The 15,359-nt window shown below is 39.1% G+C and overlaps 1 protein-coding gene across 2 annotated transcripts in view; it reads left to right on the top strand.

Annotated features, from left to right (window-relative positions):
• Positions 1 to 15,359, top strand: part of TNS3 (tensin 3) — a 149,826-nt gene that overhangs the window by 11,456 nt on the left and 123,011 nt on the right. For both annotated transcript variants that reach the window (XM_014065299.2, XM_087713157.1), the window contains exons 2-4: positions 6,373 to 6,484; positions 11,771 to 11,808; positions 15,180 to 15,232. The gene's annotated coding sequence lies outside the window, so the exon portion shown is untranslated. The remainder of the gene's footprint in view (positions 1 to 6,372; positions 6,485 to 11,770; positions 11,809 to 15,179; positions 15,233 to 15,359) is intronic.

The raw sequence follows: 15,359 nt of genomic DNA, 5'->3' as shown, positions 1-15,359 counted from the left end.
GCAAACTATAGAGGCTACTGCAATTGGAGTGCTATCTTATCTTTAGGTTTTGAATGATTTTTCCCCTTGTGTTCTTTTTCCTTGTGTGTTTTGATAATACACGAAATGTATCACCAACTTGAGAAAGAAAAAAGCATCTTAACACTATTAGGTTCTATTTTATGTTTTTAAAGCAAATTAAGATGTTTTGCATTTTAGCTTTTAGGATACAAAAAAAAATTGTAAGCATGCTATTCTCATTTATTTTCAGAATCCCCCATGAATGACAGGATGAAAGAAAGTGATTGGTCCAAGAACATTTGGTGTATTCTGTATCTGTATATAAATCTTTTGCCCAATTTAAGGCTAATATCAATGATAACATGACATTGATATCTAACTTTTATGGGTACAAAATTAATTTAGAAGTACAGATAGTTCTTATGGAGCCTGCCCATTGCAATCAAAAGTTGTCATGGTAATAAATTGGCTTACCCATGTGACTGCCCCTATTTCACTTTTTTTTGCAACATCATTAAATGAATGTGACTGTTGTACAACAACCACCTCAGTAGTTTAGTGACCCAAGATTTCTTGAGATAGGGTTTGTTATTCAATTGCCTGTATGTATGTATGTGTGTGTGTATGTATGTGTATATATATATATATATGTATGTATGTATGTATGTATGTATGTATGTATGTATGTATGTATGCATGCATGCATGCATGCATGCAAGTGTTTTTGGTGTGGTCAGACCTGCCGTCTTTCTATAAATCTTGTTGGGGGTACATGGAGTGCTGGCTTTGTTGCTGTAAGTGGGTTGATTGGTTGTGTAGTTGCATCCTGATTGGTAGATGGAGTTGATGTTTGTAGATTGGTCGGCTGTTTCATATCATCCTGAGTGGCTGAGGTGCTGGCTGTGTGTCCATTGTTCTTTTGTGTTGTAACAGCTGGGTGATGGGTGGGGTTCGTTTGTTGACTAGGGCTGGTTTCCAGATATCTGGTAGGTGGGAGGTATCGCCACGTTTATTCATGTTGTGGGGGTGTTTCTCTATTTCGATGGCTTCCATATACACAATTATTCTCTTGTTGAAGTGTTCTGTTTTGGAGATTAATTTGGTTCCTTCAAAATCAATTTCATGTCCTGTTGCTTTAAGGTGTTGGAAAAGGGAGGAAGTTTTTTCTTTTTTTCTGACTGCATTCTTGTGTTATGCAATGTGTGCATTTATTCTCCTATTAGTTTGTCCAATGTATGTGGCAGGGCAGATTTTGCATGGTATTTTGTAGACTCCTTGGTTTTTTAGCTGGATCTTGTATTTGGGTTTTTTTAAGATGTTGGCAATTTTTTGGTCAGTGCTGAAGGCTGTCTTGATATTGTGCTTGTGGAGAATTTTGCTGATTTTATCTGTAGTGCCTTTGATGTAAGGGAGGAGGGTGATGCTGTTGTCCTGTTCTGTGTCTCGGTTCTTGGGGGGGGGAGTCTCCCTTTGGATTAGGTTGGTAATTGTTTTTCTTTGAAATCTGTTGGAGATTAATACGTTTATGAGAGTGTGTAATTCAGTTTTCAAATGGTCTTTGTCAGCTAGGCGTTTGGTTCTGGAGATGAGGGTCTTGGCTACAGAGTTGATCTGTGCAGGGTGGTGATGGGATTGTGTGTTTAAGTAGCGGTTGGTGTGTGTTTTTTTCCAGTAGATGGTGTGTCCTAGGGAGCCATTGGGTTTTTTGTAGATTAGGACGTCCATAAAGGGAAGTTGGTTGTTTGCTTCTATTTCCATAGTGAATTGTATTTTGGGTTGTAGGCTGTTGAGATGTGTGAGGAAGTAGTCCAGTTTTTGTGGCCAAATCACGAAAGTGTCATCAACATATCTAAGCCAGAGTTTGGGTTTGTGTTCAGATTTATCTAAGGTGTTAGTTTCAAAATGTTTCATGTATAAGTTTGCGATGACGGGTGAGAGGGGTGATCCCATGGGTGCTCCTTCTATCTGTTTGTATCTTTGTCCATTATGGATGCAGTATGTGTTGGTTAGGCAGTGGTTGGTCAGGTCCAGGAAGTGTTTAGGGGGGTTGTGTTTGTTCGGAAAGCTGTCAAGTCTTCTTTTATAGGCACTTGGGTAAAGAAGGATATGACATCGAAGCTCACGAGTAGGTCACTGGGTTGTAGGTTTTGTTTCTTTATTGTTTCTATGAAGTGGAGTGAGTTTTGTACATGTGAGATAATGGATTCTGTGTAGGGTTGAAGTTGTTTGGCGAAGAATTTAGCAAGATTCTGTAGAGGTGAGCCTATGGAGCTGACAATGGGTCTGAGTGGTGTTCCTTCTTTGTGTATATGTATGTATGTATGTATGTATGTATGTATGTATGTATGCATGCATGTAGGTCGGTCGGTCTTTGGTTATTCGTCTTTTCTCCCGCGTAAAATTGGAAGTGTCTTGGCGATGTTTCGACGAAGTCTCATTCGTCATCTTCAGGCTTCTTGCTTCCAGGAGCAATTAAGCAAGAAGCCTTGTTGTTCCTTGCATATTCCTGGAAGCAAGAAGCCTGAAGATGATGAATGAGACTTCGTTGAAACGTCGCCAAGACACTTCCAATTTTATGCGGGAGAAAACCCAAATAACCAAAGACCTACATACTAACACCCGCGAAAACCTCAGAATACACACACACACACACACACACACACACACACACACACAGGTGTGTGTGTGCGCGCGTGCGTGCGTATGTTTTTTATTTTTAGACAAAAAAACATAAAACATACAGACATAAACACACAAATAAAAATCCTTCTCCAATTACTTACAGTGTGTTGATTGGTTACAAAACATTTGTGTTTTCTCACAGTCTTCACTTGCAATTTACATAAAAACTCATATCATCATTCTAATATATATGTATACAATTGTTATGGTTATTAGACATTCATTTGACTATAGCTATTATTACATCCTTTTTATATAAATTATTCTAAATTTAAGATAAATTTATATTATGGCATTTGCATCATCTTGAATTCATCCAATAGTATTATATCTTTATATTCTATTCTATATAGAATTATTTATCTTTTATAACAAAGCTTTTAAGCATCCTCTCCATAGTCCTCACTTAGAATTTATATAAAATTTCATATTATCAATCTAGTGTGTGTATTTGTGTGTGTGTGTGTATGCATATGTGTGTGTGTGTGTGTGTGTGTGTGTGTGTGTATGTATGTATGTATGTATGTATGTATATAAAGTCGCAACCCCTGGTATGCCCAAATATGGGAGGAAGTTCACTGCTTCCATTCTTTGTCCATCGGCTCATCATAAGAAACCATCCAGACAGAAACCCAATATTTTTACTCTTGCCTTTGTTATTTTATTTATTTATTTTATTTATTTATCAGCACAAATACAACACACACACACACACACACACACACACACACACACACATGCATTATTATCCTTATTAATCATGTATTTAGCTATAACTATTATTACTTTATTTTATAAATTTAACTAAGTTTAACTTAATTTTTATTCTAATATTTCATTTCTTCATCCTGTATCCTTCCTGCCATTTGTGGTATTTCTATTCTAATTGTTTTCTTGATAAGTGTTATGTGGACTTTTCTTGGCACCTTGTTGTTCCTTGCATATCTTGTATAGACTCGAAACCCTCCATATGTCCTTCCATCCGCTTGCCTTTGGTTATCACTGGTGCTTCTGCCAAAATTTCTCTCATTATTTCTGCCAAATTTTCTCCCTTTTCTTCTTTCATGTTTTGGGGTTGAGATAGAGTTCCAGTTCATTAATCTCTCCTTTCAAGATTCCACTTCTGTCATTTCCAACCACGCTCAATTTATTGTCAATATCAACAATTTTCGTATCACTTTTTTCATATTTTTCAATTTTTTGAACTCTATCTTCAAATTTCATCATCGTTTGATAAATATTCTTAACTCTTCCCTCTATTTTTTGTTTTTTCTTCTATGTTCTCCATCCTCTTTTCAATGTTTTTGTACTTATTTGTACTTTTTGAATTTCAATCATAATCATTTGCAATGTTAATTCTTTTTCTTCTTCATGTTGCCCATTCTTCCAGGTTATACTGCCACTAAGACATTGAAAGCTTTTCCGTTAAGTTTCAAACAAGTTCACTATGATCTTTCAAGTCAAGATTTTCTCTTCACTCCATTCCAGCAATTGATAGTACTCCAGAAGAGCACCTGCACAAACAATCTGTACTCTTCCCACTATCTCTTTCAATAAACAAAATCAAGAGCCTTGAAGTATTAGATATGAGTCGAATGTTCAAAGGAAATAAAAAAATGATGTTTCCAAGCTTCCAGCCTCTAGATGGCAGTGTTACTTCTTTTTCCTCTGCCTCTATCCATCTCTTTAAATTCTGAATTTAAGAAAGAAAAAAAGTGCTTAAAAGCAAACAATCTAGCTGAGCATTGTAAAAAGAAAAGGAAGAAAATCATAATCCACAAATATGAAAAAGAGAAAAAATAGAAGAATGGGGGAAAAAGAAACCAGTCCAATTTAAAAATTAAGAGGCATTTGTAAAAATTCCATCCATAAAAAAAGCAAAATTAAAAAAAGATAACACACCAAGTTTAATTCAGGCTTATTTCGCTGTTTGCTCTCTTCTGTGTTCAGTTTTAATTTACTCTAAATCTTTTTGGGTGTTCTGTTCTCTAATAGTAAAAATTTGTCCCACCATTTCAACACACTCCCTCTCCTGCTTTTCTTCCATTCAGGGGCTGTCCCAACCTTCTGCAGCTTCAATCTGCTCCTCTTTCGCTGGAAAAAAGAGCTTCTCCTGGATCAATCAGGGACTTTACGATGTCTCTGAGATCAGCAGGACGTGTCCTTCTCTATCACAGTCTCTACGGGACAGTTTAGGTCCAAAAGGACCATCCAGCAGCAGAGATATCGACAGCAATCCTGGAGCTCCAAGATTGCATGTTGTGTCATAGCAACGTCAGCCCCGCCCTTCTGCCACTATATATTTTATTAGTGTATTTGCATGGAAGATTATTGTGGATTATAAAATCTCCAGAGGCCCTTCCAGTTAAATAAATTATTAACATAATTGATGTGTCTATAAAAGCAATTGGGGGGAGTGGCGGATTTAGGCTCTACATACACCAATCAGTGCAGTATTATGCAAGAATTCCAAGTGGCCCTTTGTTTGGCCTGGAACAAAAATACTTGTAGGGAAGGACTTTTACTTCCATGATGACAATGATCCTTGTCATCGAGCTAAGTCCATCCAGTAATGGATGAAGAAGCATGGTGTTCGAGTCCTGGAATGGCCAGCTCAAAATCCGGATTTGAACCCAATTGAAAACTTGTGGGCCAAGATTGGTTACAAAATAAGCAAGAAGCATCCGAATATGAAGCAGGAGCTGATTGAATCCATTATTGCAGCCTGGCATCATATTGTCACCAAAGAGCATGTGCAAAGGCTTATACAGTCTATGCCAAAGCAATGCCACCTGGTGATAAGCAATAAGGGCTGGCCAATTTCATATAAGTAACCATGTTTGGTTACCTAAACGTTCCTTTTCAGGGCCACAAACAATAAAAATGTTAATAAAAAAGTAACTTTATAACTAATCCTTGCATTTATGATATTTACAGGTCTGCAAACAAGAGAAAGCTGAAGTAAGCAGCTGCTTTGCTTAATGACCAGATTGTCAGTCCCAGTCTTAGACACAGAATGAGAACTACCCATACAGCACAAAATCTGAAGTGTCAATCTCCTATTGCCAACTGGGTAAAAAATGAATAATGGCAAGGGTTAAAGTTAGAGAGAGTTAGATAGGAGAGAAAATTGGAAGGGGGGAAGGCAATTATTTTCCTTCTTTCTTGCAGTTTTCTCAAAAGAATGTTACTTGTTATCAATAATTATTAAAGCCTAAAATAATTATTCATTACAAGGAAAAATGAGCAATAGGGACTTCCAATAAAATTTGCAGGATATAACGGGATAGGTGCTTCCTTTTAAGAAGCTATCATCACACTCCTGATTATTTTTCCACTTCTTCTGAATATACTATGCTTACTGAATGAACTCAGTCATTGAAATAATGCATGTATTCTTCATTTCTTATTTATATCTTGTAAAGACAATTTTTTGATATTTCTATAAACTTCAAGTCTTTCCTTCCATTCTGCTATTTTCTTTTATGTGAGTGAAATGTTATTGTTATTTACTGTTAAAAGCAGTTTTTTATTTATAAATATTTCTGTAGGTGATACGCTTCGATACAGTTTAAGGTACTATTTTGTATGTGTTACAATTGTTTTAATATTTGCTTCACCAGCTTTTCTAGTGTAAATATATCCTTATTAACTTCTTCTAAAACTCTTGCTTTACTTCCTTCCTTCCAGACAGAAGACTTAGCTTCAGACTCTAGTGTATTCAAGAGTAAACACTTTAAGAAAACCAAATCTTGTAGTACCTGCAATCAAATAAGGAATTCCAATGGTATTTCATGCAGAGGTAAGCCTTAGTGTCTTGCATTTATATTGTTTTTTTTAATTCTTATTTATTAATTAAATTTGTTTGTTTCCCATCTCACTGCAAGATAAACTGTGGGTGGCTAACAGCATCAAAATAAAGCATCAAAATAAACATGCTATAAAAATACAGGCTATAACTCAAAAATGGAGAGGAAGAGAGTAGAATGTAGTGTGGGGGGGAGGAAGAGGGAGCTGCTATTATTCAATCAACCACCTCCTCAGTTGTGGGTTTCAAAATTTTTTGGAACCTACTCTGTGGGTGTGGCCTCCTTTGTGGGAGTGGCTTGCTGGCCATGTGACCAGGTGGGAGTGGCTTGCTGGCTATGTGACCGGGTGGGAGTGGCTTGCCGGCATTGTGACCAAGTGGGGGTGGCTTGCCAGCATGTGACCTGGTGAGAATGCCTTGGCAGTCATGTGACTGGATGGGAGTGACCAAGATGATGTCACTGAATTCTTTGCCCCAATGGATGATCTACAAAAAGAAGATATAAAAAAGGAAATTTATTATTTTGTGCACTTACTACTTAAATAAGATTAAAATAAGGACACAAAACAATAAAAGAGCTACTTACAGAAGGTAAGTAGCTTACTACTTACTACTTGTATTTCAAAGGGAATAAATACATTATTTAATTTTACACATGTTAACAGCTGTTGGAATTGTGTTTTCACAACAGTGGAAAAAACAAAGATATGAAAATGAATAAATATTAGAATGTGCAGGAATGAATAAATTGACAATTAAAATCAAGAAGGCTTCGAATACTTTTTCACGTGGGATTTGTTTTATCAATTGTTAACTAACAGAAACAGCAATTAAAAATCTAAAAGTATGAAAGAAAACACAAATTATGTAAGGAAAGGTCACTAAAATGTATAAGAAAATATTATTAGTACTTGATCATTATTAATGTGTAAATAACTGTGGGACATTACACACCCACACACACAAGCTATGACAGTGCCAGGAAAACACCAAAAAATAACAATTTCCCCCCAAAAGACTGCAGATGAAACCAGTTTTTTTCCCCTAACCCTGAGAACAGGAAAGACAAAGCCATTGGAATAAAAACCATCAAGGCATTGTGGGAAATTATAAAAGACAGTGCCAGGAAGCTCACAGAACCAGCAACCACCTCACAATTACGTAAACAATGAACCAGGTATCACACAGAAGCACACAAAATCTGGCAAAGTTGCCTTGCACCAACTTGGCCTGCCCATAGAAAAGCAGCCACCTTGAGACACATATGCACCAACCTGTACACTTAAAAGCAACATATTGCATCACAAATAAAACATTTGCAAAAAGGAATAACATTTCTTGTAATAAACATTCTATAAACAATAAATAAATAAAAATTCCCTAAAAATTATTAAAAACCACCACGTTCAGAGAACACCAAAAACCCCACATTCTTCTCCCTCCTTATCTTTTTCCTTTTTGTCCTATCTTTCTCCTCCTCCCCCCCCCAACCCCACTCCCTTGTAGCACTGATGATATTACCTATTTTGGTAATGAAATGTCTGTAAGAAAACCACCAAGCTCAGAAAGCAGCAAGGATCCCACTATTGCCCACCTTCTCTTTCTCCCTCTCTTTCTCCTTTTTCTCCTTTTGCCTCCTTCCCCCCCAACCCCACTCCTTTCTAGGACTGATGATGTTACCTAGTTAGGGTCGTGCCAGGGAACCGTCTGCCCACGTGCCAGGGCGCCCCGGGCGCCGGCTCCTCTGATCGCAGCCCATTCCCCCTCCCAAGAAGACCGTTTTCTTTTTAAAAACGCCTCTGCAGACAATCTTGAAAACCAAGGTTGCTTTAGGAGGGGGCAGACATGCAGCATTCCCCCACCCCATCCCTGGGTGCCTGCAGCCTTGGAGCTTGCAGCAACTTGCACAGTAAAGGCAATTAAGAACTTCTCTTGCTTGTGAGAAGATTTTCTTTACTGTGCAAAGGCTTGCTTTAAGGCTGCAGGCTCTGAGGCTGCAGGCACCCAGGGAGGGGGGCAGGGGGAAATGCTGCCCATCTGTCCCCTTCCAAAGCAACCTCGCAGGTTTTCAAGATCACCCGGAGAGGCGTTTTTTAAAAAGAAAATCCTGAAAAGCCACAAGATCTGGAGAGACGGGCAACCAATCTTTTTTTTTTTGGGTGGAGGAATCCCCAGAACCAGGTTGCCCAGCCAGCACCATGAAGAGGTCCGTGCTGGCTCCAGGGGTTGCAAAGCACGTCAGGAGGGGCATAAGTTCCCGAACCCAGCAGGGAGCCTAAGCAAAGGAGGGGGCGGTGAGCTGGGCGGAGGAAGGGGGAAACTACTGCTACTGCTGGAGCTGCATTGCCCCACTGAGTTCAGGGACTTCTGCCCCTCGTTTTCGCTTTGCAGCTGCCGGAGCTTTGCATAGATCTCTTTGGGCAACCTGGCCAGGGGGGATTCCTTCTAGCACCCCAAAGAGGTCTGTGCAGGGCTCCGGTGGCTGTAAAGTGCATCACAAGGAGCAGAAGTCCCTGAACCCTTGCCCACCGAGTGGTGGCTGGGTGGGTGCCGGGTGAGACCCGCTCCCCGGCCCCATGGTGCCTGCCACTCACCTTGAAGGCAACATTGTGGAACTCGCCACTGTTGCTCCTGAGGGAGGGCTGGCTGGGTAGCGCCCCATTGACTGCCCTCTCCTGGGCTGTGCCCATGCCCCTGCCTGGCCCGGCCGCCAAGGAGGAGGCAGCTGCAGCGTGTTGCTGGGTGGCGGGCAGGGTGTTGCTGGTCAAGTCCGAGGAGGTCCTTTGCTGGTGGCCAAGCCACGCTGCATAAGCTCCCGCCCCCGCGCCCATGCTTTTTGGCAGCCTGGAATCTTGGGCAAATCCGGTGACCTTGCAAACGCCTTGCAAGGTCTATGAACTTGTCAAAGACACTGGCTGCACCACGTAAGCTCCTGCCCCGCCCTCTGCCCATGTTTTTAGGCGGCCTGGCATCTTGGGCAAGTCCGGGGACCTTGCAAAGGCCTTACAAGGTCCCCAAACTTGTTAAAGATGCTGGCCACACCGCTAAGCCCTCGCCCCCGCCCTGCCTCTGCGCCCGTGCTTTCTGGTGGCCATGCGGCCCTATGCTATAAGTGAGTCCGGGATCCTTGCAAGGCCACAAAGCCCCGTGCTTAGTTGCAACTTACTTACCTCCTTGGAGTCGGCAGGCAGCAATAGAGAGCCAAGCAGGAAAAAAGGTAAGTGGGTTTAGATAGGGTTCTTAGAGGTGGGTGGGGCGATTGGTGAGTCAGCCAATCAGTGTGCGGTAGGTGGGGCTAGGATAGTGCGGACGGGCAGAGGGAGCGAGCAATGGAGTGGCTTCCAGACGGGTGGGGCGAGCGAGTGAGTGACAGGGCTGGGGCAGGCGTTCCGGAACTTACTTCCGGGTCCGGTGACAAACTGGTTTGTGAGAACCGGTGCGGACCAGCAGCAACCCACCACTGCACCTCCTATGTGGTACTCACCCATCGGGGACCCAAACCAATTGGCAAATCCAGGTCTTCAGGTTCATGAGGAAGATGAGGATGGGAGACAATCTCATCTCAAGGGGCAAGATTTTGTAAAGGGTCAAAGCCATAACAGAAAAGACTGTTCCCTTGGATTTCATTTTTTTGGGGGGGACTGACGATAACTGCAGCATGCTTCCTCTGCTGGCACAAGTGGGGTTGGCCTGTTCCATAGGGGTAAGACAGTTCCTCAAGTAATCTGGACCCATGACATGCAGATAATAATAAACATCTTGAATTGCACTTGGGAACAAACCAGATGCCAGTGTAGCTCGCAGAACAGTGGTGTAATTTGGGGCAATCTAGGACCCCCAAAATTGTGTGTGTTGCTGCATTCTGCACAGTTTGAAGCTTCCAAATACTCTTCAAGGGTAGCACTTTCATACTCCACTTCCTGCCCACAATGGGTTCCAATAGATCTTTCCCCATTCCCACTGGGTCCTCCCAGGCCTTAGGCCTGATTCCCATCACACCAGGCCAAAGACCTTTCTCCTCATTTATCTTTTGATCAGTACCCTCACAAACTTCATAGGGCCTCTTCTTAAGCACCCCCCCCCCAACCAGCCTAGCATTGGAGAATTGCAAATCTTTAATCAATAAATCTATAGGTTGGAATTTAGGTGTTGGGATAGCCCTCTTTAGGATCCTTGAGGAATAGCTGTCACCTGAATGTTGGAGGATTCTGTTGTCTCTTCTTTTGATTAAAATTATGTTCAGTCACAGTAGAATTAGCAGCAGATAATTATAATATAATGCACCCACTGTACAAACTCTTCTGCTATAATGCAGAATTATAATGCAGATTTTTTTGCTTAATTTTTGAAGTTTTGTAAAATTGGATAAAAATAATATACATTTAAAGTCTTATATTTGCTAACACATTGTGGCATGTTGCTGAAACATTCATTTATGACTTTTAATTTCCGGTTAGTGTTCATAAAATACCGTGCAACCATCCTATTATTTTAATAATATGCCATCATTTTCAAATGTGAGGGCAATCAAAGCTTGGGAAAAGTCATGCATTAATATGTGATAGAGAGATCAAGTATAGAATTCTTAACTGTGATAACTAAATCAAACTTCAGTGTATATAGCCCCCTTTATATTATGAAATTAGCCAATTAAGAAAGTCTTCTGTTGGAGAGAAATTTATATATGTATTATTTACATGTATTATTTGAATATGGTCTGCGAAAAATCTCCCAGTAACTCCACATTTTTTTCCTTTAGTGCTCAGGAACATCATCTTCTAAATAAGAATTGCAATGAATATACTTTTAAACGGTTTGCTTAAATTCAGTTTCCTGAGTGTTGCAAAAGCAATTTCAGTTTTAGATCAAGTCACATGATTACATCACTCATGGTCACTTGAGAGTCAGTAAGAATTTATGATTCATTATGATCTGCAGGTACTTCATTGGTTTTTACTACTTCCTTGGAAATAAATCACAATTTAATTACTCTGACTACTTTCTGATATATGTGAATGCCTAATTTTTCTGAAAGTTATTTAAGGTATTAACCGCATATAGAAAAATGTACATAGAGAAATTTTGAAAGGAACTATTTATATAATTATAAGAGAAAGGGAAAAATATGGATTCCATTGGTTTCTCCTAATTCAAAAAAATGGCTGAACATCTACAGTATTCAGTGAAAGAGAATTTTTGAAATTGAATGTACAAGAATAATCTGAGGATACTTTCTGTATGTGTAGTCTTGGAGTAATTCCATTTTTTCTTTTTTTTTAGTTTACAAATATTTCTGTTACAGGAAATGTGAACCAAAGGTAAGGTTTTGTTTTTCTACATTGTTAACAGTGTTAATTCAGATTCAGAAATGTACATCCCCAAAGGTTTTATGTTTCTTTTAGCATATCAATATTTTGAGACTTAACATGAAATCATATTACAAGTTATCTGGGACAATGAATGGAATTAAAGGTAGTAAATTAATACGTACATGCCAGAAGTGGGTTCCTATTGGTTTGCACTGGTTTGGGTGAACCTGTAGTGGAAATTGGGCCTGGGTCTCCGAACAGATAGGGACGGCAGGTTAGCCATGCCCCCAAACCAGTCCTGGGCGGCTTGCCTGCCTAAGCTGCCTTCCCAGTTCCCATGTGGTGCCTGCCCTGAGCTGCCTCCTCTGCCCCCCTCCCCAGAGCTTGCTCCACCCCACCATCCCATACCTTCCCTCACCCATTCCAGGAGTCCCTCTGTGTCCCATTTTCATTTCAGGTGGCTTCAGGGAAGTCTGCTAGGCCCAAAATGGGGTGTGAGGGGCTGCAACGGAACTCCTGCACCCTGTTTTGGCTCCTAGGGTGCTTCAGGGAGGCTTGCTAGGTCCAAAATGGGGTATGGGGATGTTGATGCCCCCCATGCTCCGTTTTGGCTCCCAGGGACTTCAGGGAGGCCTGCTAGGCCCAAAACAGGGCACAGGGAGGTGCCTAGCAAGCCACCCTGCAGCCCTCTGGGAGCAAAAATGGGCTACGGGGAGGCCTTCAAGAGTGAGAAAGAAAGAAAGAAATCCTCATTGTTTGGGGATCTCCAAGTGCACTAAGCTTGAGTTGATGGTTTATTGAAAGTACTGCTATCTATCTTTGCTCAGGCTAAGCTAATCAATAATGAGGTTCTAAAAATGCCAGATGATCAATGGGCATGTTCTCTGTTTCAAAATGTCAGGCTTTTCTTCATCCTATCAAAGACCTTTCTTCACAGGAAGGGAGAAAGGGAGGGAGGGAAGGGAGAAAGAAAGAAAAGGAAGAAAAAGAGAAAGAAAGAATGAGAGAAAGAAAGAGAAATAAAAAAGAAGGGAGAATGAAAGAGGGAGGGAGGGAAGGGAGAAAGGAAGGAATGAAAGAAGGCAAAGGGAAGGAAATATGGATGGATGGATAGAGGGAGGGAGGGAGAGAAAAAGTTGTGTTTGTGTGTTTGTGTGTGTGTTTGAGAGGAGGGAGGTAGAGAGGGAGGAAGGAGGGGAAGGGAGAAGAAAAAGAATGAAGGAAACTTATAAACAAATGCTGTCGTTTTACATCGGAACTAAGCATGCCTGGCTGTGGAATTCTGGGAGTTGAAGTCCACAAGTCTAAAAGAATTGCTGCCTCATCAGCCATAAACCTCACCACATGTCACTGTGTATGTATGTATGTATGTATGTATGTATGTATGTATGTATGTATGTATGTATGTATGTATCTCAGATGAAAACCCTGCTTTCTGCATATCAACTGTCAAGTATGTAACATAACAGTAACAATTGTTACAGAGAGCATAGACTTGTAAAAGAGAAAGCTTTGTTCACTTTCAAACAAGAGACACAATTCCAAAGCAGGAATTTTATTCCAGGTTCATGATTCATTTTTCTATACTACAAATTTGATGCTGTATATATCTGCAAAAATGGAAGAATTGTATAGATTTCCAGTCTTTACCTATTATCTCATGGTGTGCATGAATATATTTTGTTTATAACCCTGAGTCTTTTGACAGTACAGTTTTTATTTATAGCAGAATAACGCCATCTTGTGGTCTGCACAGAACCTTGGATTTTCTTTTAAGTTGAAGAGTTGAAGAAGTCTTCCATAATTTCCTGCATCGCTGATAGATTGCATATTATAAAATCTTCAGTTTGATGGCAGTGAAACATTTCTCATTCAGAAAAAGCTGAGCAATGTCACTTCCTCCATGTAAAGAAATACAAGTATATATAGTACATTTTTTGAGAAATGCATGAACTTTTCTTTTTGGCATTATTATAGGAAAGATGTTTTAAAATACTGTTCGAGAAATGTACTTGTTCATATGAAACTTCATGTGAAACTGGAGACACTGAAACAATCTAACGTGTTATTTTATTGTGCCATCTATGAGATATTCATGTTTATATTCTGCCCCTTTTACATCAGTACTTGATCTGACAATACTTACATAACCTTTTTTTCAGGTTTGTAAATTTTACCTTTGTAAATTTTTTATTACTGAGATTTTAGAAAAATACAGTGCAGCAGCCATGAAAGTTGGACATTAATTAGTGTAAGATCTCCCGAAGTTGTAGCATACATTTTTAAACCAGCTATTACAATTGCTTGTACTGTATTATTCTATCTTCATTTAATGGTTGTTTTTAACTATTTTCAGTTATAGTTTCTGTCTGTGGCTTTTAACTATAATAAACATTCATTCTTATTTTTTCTTATAATTCCCTAAAAGGAATATTCAGGTGAAAAATCTTGGTTTTCTATAGCTTCAAACTTTAGGGGAAATTGGCATCCCTCAACTTATTTTAATTTCCCTCCCTTGAAGAGCTAAGAAAGAATGAAAAATGAAAAACAAGGGCCCAGGCTGACATGTGAACTTTCTGTAGAGCAAAAGTACATGCAGAAATATTGCAGATTTTACTTGCAATTAATAGAGTGATTCAGAAAGATGCTGAAATCAGTTTCTCCTGAGACTGGACATTGAAAGTTCCCTGCTATTTTTCTTTCTTTCTTTACTGATAGGGATAGAGATAGGGGTATATTAGGCACTATTATCATGTTGCCGATATATTTGAAATTGAGAAGACATTTTATTTTGATGAACTCTAGGTAAATTTGCTTATCAAAAGAATAATATTATGCTATTATTTATTTAAAATAAATTACATATAGCTGTTATACTTGAAGGTGTTTTAAAGAATAAACTTACTTTTTCTGAGTTTGGTTGAAAATTAATTTTGCTTGGTGTATTTTTTATTAAGGCTGAAATACTTTTTGTGATTTAATTAAATAAACATTACAATGTGAGTATTTAATCAAATATAGTGACAAGAAGGATAGATTGCAATTTTACAAGCCAATAACATTATTTAAAGAGTATCATAATAAAAAGGCTATTTTCATGAAATAGTTTCCATTAAATCAATTATGATGGTTCTACAAACAGTTTGTTACTGAAATGGCTTTCAGTCCATTGAAGCTGATCAATTCGGTTAGTCTGAAATAAGATTTCTGAACTATTTTAAAAAGCTACTAAATGCAGTTTCAATTGCTGTCAGACATTAACAATAAAATACTTGACTTGTTCAGAGCAATAGAAATTATATTTAAAAATTATGCAAAAAATTACATAGGATTTCTTGTGACAGAAAAATTGTTCATACTTTGCTTATTTTTATTTCCAGGGTTCCAGCAGGTTTTTAAGAAATTCATTTCTCTGTTGTGACAAAATATCTGAGTAAGTCTTTTCTGAATACTTTTCTCTTATTTATAATTCCAGAGAGAGAAAGTTAAAGTACATATTTGACAACACTTGAACATTTGTTAATGAACATTATATCTAAGCTAGCGTTCTATAATTCTAA

The sequence above is a fragment of the Thamnophis sirtalis genome, unplaced genomic scaffold (genome assembly GCF_051295495.1).
Source record: "Thamnophis sirtalis isolate CommonGarterSnake01/CBP01778 unplaced genomic scaffold, rThaSir2_p1.2 scaffold_4, whole genome shotgun sequence".
Taxonomy (NCBI): domain Eukaryota; kingdom Metazoa; phylum Chordata; class Lepidosauria; order Squamata; family Natricidae; genus Thamnophis; species Thamnophis sirtalis.
The sequence above is the reverse complement of the archived record's forward strand: the minus strand, read 5'-3'. Positions and strand labels throughout refer to the sequence as shown.